The sequence below is a fragment of the Oncorhynchus mykiss genome, chromosome 15 (assembly GCF_013265735.2).
Source record: "Oncorhynchus mykiss isolate Arlee chromosome 15, USDA_OmykA_1.1, whole genome shotgun sequence".
Classification (NCBI taxonomy): Eukaryota; Metazoa; Chordata; class Actinopteri; order Salmoniformes; family Salmonidae; genus Oncorhynchus; species Oncorhynchus mykiss.
In genome coordinates, this window is record NC_048579.1 from 68,398,075 (window position 1) to 68,404,118 (window position 6,044).

The 6,044-nt window shown below is 41.6% G+C and overlaps 1 protein-coding gene across 2 annotated transcripts in view; it reads left to right on the forward strand.

The window, feature by feature from the left end:
* Window positions 1-566: 566 nt before the first annotated feature.
* Window positions 567-6,044, forward strand: part of LOC110506716 (plexin-A4) — a 488,023-nt gene continuing 482,545 nt past the window's right edge. For both annotated transcript variants that reach the window (XM_036945082.1, XM_036945083.1), the window contains exon 1: window positions 567-1,227. The gene's annotated coding sequence lies outside the window, so the exon portion shown is untranslated. The remainder of the gene's footprint in view (window positions 1,228-6,044) is intronic.

Genomic DNA, 6,044 nt, shown 5'->3' on the forward strand with positions numbered 1-6,044 from the left:
GAATCATGTTACCCCTTGTCTGTAGGTCTATCTCAATGTGGCTTGTTGACCTTATCATTGAAAATGTGACTATTATGCCTAATTGGTAAGGCAAATTAGGAATGTAGCCTACAATTAATTTATAGGCTATAATGTGGTTTGGCTATAATAAATACCATTATTTTTGTGAATGTCTTACTGAAAAGGCTTTTCTAGTTGTAAATGTTATTGCATAGGCATTCGTAAATATCATAATACCAACGGAAAGCCAATATCTTGATTAGCTGTTAGAAACTTAAAAAAATAATCAACGACAAAATAAGATAATCCCTCGACACAGAGCAAGTGTCTTAATTATATTTAATTTCCCTAATCTCCATCTTCAAATGATGCTCTGATTAGATATTTAAATCCGATGATCATTTCACCCCCAGTATTGTATTCATGTGTATTCCCTTTGGCATAGCCAAATCCCTTTCACGCAGGAATGAATGCATTACATAAACATAGAAAATACATTCGCTGGCTGCGGGCTTCAGCATATGCCTCTCATTCATCATGTGAGCTGCGCTTCTGTGATTGCTGCCAGTGAAATTTTACAATTAGCCCAATCACAGCCCTCGATCCGAGATGTCACTGCGGGCGAGTCAGAAGGCTTGGTAAAACAAGACAGTCGCTCCTTGCGCCCCGGCATAGCGCCATACACTCAAATCCCTGCCCAGTTACTCAGTTGTCAGCTCGGAACCTGCAAACTCGAAAAGCACCCTCTCTCTCTTCTCCCCTCTCGTCGCAGCATCACACAACGCCTTTCAGATGGGAGCATCGCACTGATCTACAGCGCGACACACACAGCCTCTTGCGGAATCCTACAGTGCAGCGATTTTCAAGACATAAGTGCGTCCGCGTTTGGGATGGGAGGTGTTGCGATCCCGCCGGGTCTGAGTCCACTCGGAGCGGCATAGTGGCTGGAGAGGGACTCGCTGATCGGAAGTGTTGTTGGGATCCTGCTGCTATTTCCTTTCGCGCTGGATTCTCATGCTTTTGACTAACACGTCGCTGCGGAGGATTTAGAACGGACCAATTCATAAAGAAGCATCACAGCCCTGTGGATTAGGATACCAAAAGGTGTTTCTTTTTACGCATCTCGTTGTAATTTGGAAGTAAAGGAGTTGGGATTCATCGGAACGTGCCTGTTACCGCAGTGTCAATGCGACTGCGGCTGTAAACTGATATCCGCAGCGATTACAGGTAAGGACGGGCTTGTCACAGGGTGATCATTTAACGGGACTATTATTTTTTGGTCTTTATCGTTTTCTTTTTTGAAGAATTGGGGCGCGGATGCCTCTGCACCAGGTAAAGGCGTGTATACCTGTTCTCTGCCGTATAGCCATGCCGCGCGGGGAACACTGCACCATCCTTCTCTTGCGGGTTTGGGATTTCAGTTTTTGTATTTATTACCTTTTACAATTTTCCCACCATCGCCACTCTGATATAGAATAAGATTGCGTCATTTATTGTTGATGCTATTCTATGTGCATTTTTCTGCGGTTTAACGCTTTAGAGCATGTGTGTACTGCTTCATTCATTTTGAGCATTTACTTGCCCAAATGCGTACGCGCGTCTGCCGGCGCTGAGCTCTGTAGGTAAAGTGATATTGACCAAGTGATATTAGTGAATGTAGCCTATGGGGTGGCAGAATTTCGCAGTGTGTTAAGAGACATTTGTCCACCTTCGTACAACAGTCGGCTCTGCAGTATGTTATGTGACATCCTATTGCACACCAAGAGGTGGATATTTTCCCACCACTCTCTCGTCTCGTTGATATATCCTAGCGCAATGACATCCAATAATTCACATCCCACTGTGTAGGACTAGATGTTTCATATGATACCTCTCAGAGAGTCACAGCGTAGCTTGTGCACGGCGTCTCTGTTTTCATGCGGTCTGTAACTCGTGGAAAGCCCACGTTGCATCATGAAACATTTATTGTAACCTCAAATGGCACATCTCCTGTCTCCGTGGCTGGAAAGCGTCGCCGATCATAAGTTGCGGGCTGCATTGCTGTGCGTCGCACGTCTCCACTCAAGTGCCCCAGGTCTAGGTACATGACCGATATGGTTTTGGGTTTGGGAAGGGAAGGGAGATCCGTAGCTTGTCTGGTCAAGTGATTTTGGTTTTCCCATTCACTCTTTGATTTTCCAGTATATAGTAAAAATACAAATAAAATAACTATATATATATATATATATATATATATATATATATATAGTTATTTTATTTGTATCTATATATCTATATATCTATATATATATATAGATAGATATAGAGTGAGAGAGAGAGAGAGTAGGCTATTATAGAGTATTTGAAATCACTCTATAAATGTCCATGTGCAGCCTTATACGATATAGGCTATTACATAAATGCTATTAGGGCACGCCTGTGTCCGAGAGCAGGATAGTGAGCAACGGTAGCTTTAAGTCAAAAAGTCCTTTAACCTCACTGTTAAATTGTCATGACAACGTCTTTGATCCAATCCTCTTCTTCACAGAACAACATGCCACACAACTGGAAAACATGTATAGCAGTTCATTACTGTAGGCTATATCAATTGTTCAAGGACATAATACATGTGTTATACATATAGAATATCTTCAATATTTAGCTCCAAACACTGGGCTGCTTGGGGGTAACGCTGTACCATCTGTGTAAAGAATCAGGCTAAAATGCTGTAACCCTTATGGCTCATTTAGAGCTTGTGCCAGTAGGCTTTATAGTCAGTAGGGGGAGAGGTGGTCCTGTGTTGAGTAGGCTTTATAGTCAGTAGGGGGAGAGGTGGTCCTGTGTTGAGTAGGCTTTATAGTCAGTAGTGGTAGAGGTGATCCTGCGTTGAGTAGGTCTGTGGTTATAGACCAGTCTACACAGCAGCCAGACAGCCACTGTAGTGTAGTGTAGTGTAGTGTAGTAGGCAACCTGGAAGACTGTCTATTTAATATCCAGTCACTGCCACACCACTTCCTCTGTAGACCTTAGAAAGCATAGCGCTCCCTCTTGCTGTATAGAGGGATGTAGGTCCTTGACTCATAATGCAGCTTTACAGAAACCCTCTCTCTCTCTCTCTCTCTCTCTCTCTCTCTCTCTCTCTCTCTCTCTCTCTCTCTCTCTCTCTCTCTCTTTCTCTTTCTCTTTCTCTCCCCCTCTCTCTCTCGCTCTCTTTCTCTCCCTCTCTCATTCTCTCTCCTCTCTCGTTCTCTTGTTCTCTCGTTCTCTCCTTCTCTCGTTCTCTCTCTCTCTCTCCCTCTCTCTCTCTCTCTCTCTCTCTCTCTCTCTCTCTCTCTCTCTCTCGCTCTCTCACTCCCTCCATTGCCAGCAGCAGCTGCTACACAAGCCTATACAGAATGTGTAACTGACTATAGCAGTAGCTCTGTTCAACTCAGTCACACCACACTAAAGTCTACACACTATAGTATGTATACATTATTACACTATAGTCTACACTCTATAATATGTATACATTATTACACTATAGCTTATACACTATAGTTGGTATACATTATTACACTATAATATGTATACATTATTACACTATAGCTTATACACTATAGTAGGTATACATTATCACACTATAGTCTACACACTATAGTATGTATACATTATTACACTATAGTATGTATACATTATTACACTATAGTATATATACTGTAGTATGTATACATTATTACACTATAGTCTACACACTATAATATGTATACATTATTACACTATAGCCTATACACTATAGTATGTATACATTATTACACTATAGTCTATATACTGTAGTAGGTATACATTATTACACTATAGCCTATACACTATAATATGTATACATTATTACACTATAGCCTATACACTATAGTATGTATACATTATTACACTATAGTCTATATACTGTAGTAGGTATACATTATTACACTATAGCCTATAGCACTAAAGTCTACACACCATAATATATATATATATTATTACACTATAGTCTACACACTATAGTATGTATACATTATTACACTATAATATGTATACATTATTACACTATGGTATGTATACATTAGTACACTATAGTCTACACACTATAGTATGTATACATTATTACACTATAGTCTATACACTATAGTATGTGTACATTATTGCACTATAGTCAATTCACTATAATATGTATACATTATTAGACTATAGTATGTATACATTATTACACTATAGCCTATAACACTATAGTCTACACACTATAGTATGTATACATTATTACCCAATAGTCTATATACTGTAGTATGTATACATTATTACACTATACACTATAGTACTATAGTATGTGTACATTATTACACTATAGCCTATACACTATAGTATGTATACATTATTACACTATAGTCAATCCACTATAATATGTATACATTATTACACTATAGCTTATACACTATAGTATGTATACATTATTACACTATAGTCATTCCACTAAAATATGTATACATTATTACCCTATAGCTTATACACTATAGTATGTATACATTATTACACTATAGTCTACACACTATAATATGTATACATTATTACACTATAGCTTATACACTATAGTATGTATACATTATTACACTATAGCTTATACACTATAGTATGTATACATTCTTACACTATAGTAGTTATATATTATTACACTATTTCCAATCCATTATATATGCATTCCTACATTATTTCCAATACATTATCCATCCATTGACTCTAGCCTATATGTTCCCTTCAGATCCCTCTGAAATGGTATAAGGATTGGATATGTATTTCGGGGCTGTATTAGTGAATAGTGTTAGGCTCCATTCAATGGATGACCATGCTGGGCAGAGTGTGCCTAGAGAGAGGGAGCTCTTCACAGAGCAGGGCCAGGGAGACTGAGAACTGCAGTAAGGGGTCAGAACAGGGCCAGGGAGACTGGAGGCTGCAGTAAGGGGTCAGAACAGGGCCAGGGAGACTGAGAACTGCAGTAAGGGGTCAGAACAGGGCCAGGGAGACTGAGAACTGCAGTAAGGGGTCAGAACAGGGCCAGGGAGACTGAAGGCTGCAGTAAGGGGTCAGAACAGGGCCAGGGAGACTGAGGCTGCAGTAAGGGGTCAGAACAGGGCCAGGGAGACGGAGGCTGCAGTAAGGGGTCAGAGCAGGGCCAGGGAGACTGGAGGCTGCAGTAAGGGGTCAGAACAGGGCCAGGGAGACTGGAGGCTGCAGTAAGGGGTCAGAACAGGGCCAGGGAGACTAGAGGCTGCAGTAAGGGGTCAGAACAGGGCCAGGGAGACTGGAGGCTACAGTAAGGGGCAGAGCAGGACCAGGGAGACTGAGAACTGCAGTAAGGTGTCAGAACAGGGCCAGGGAGACTGGAGGCTGCAGTAAGGGGTCAGAACAGGGTCAGGGAGACTGGATGCTGCAGTAAGGGGTCAGAACAGGGCCAGGGAGACTGGAGGCTGCAGTAAGGGGTCAGAACAGGGCCGGGGAGACTGGAGGCTGCAGTAAGGGGTCAGAACAGGGCCAGGGAGACTGGAGGCTGCAGTAAGGGGTCAGAACAGGGCCAGGGAGACTGGAGGCTGCAGTAAGGGGTCAGAGAAGGGCCAGGGAGACTGGAGGCTGCAGTAAGGGGTCAGAGAAGGGCCAGGGAGACTAGAGGCTGCAGTAAGGGGTCAGAGAAGGGCCAGGGAGACTGGAGGCTGCAGTAAGGGGTCAGAGAAGGGCCAGGGAGACTAGAGGCTGCAGTAAGGGGTCAGAGAAGGGCCAGGGAGACTGGAGGCTACAGTCTACAGAATGTATTGAAGTAAAAGTAAAAGTTGTCAAAAATATAAATAGTAAAGTACAGATACCCCAAAAAACTACTTATGTAGTACTTTAAAGTATTTTTACTTAAGTACTTTACACCACTGCCGATACATAATGAAAAATACATTACAAACAAAAATAATTTACAATTTACATACAATTAGAACATTACCATGTAGACATTACAGACTTACATGTATACAAAAATACAACTAAAGACACACATGTATTGCTGTTCTAGT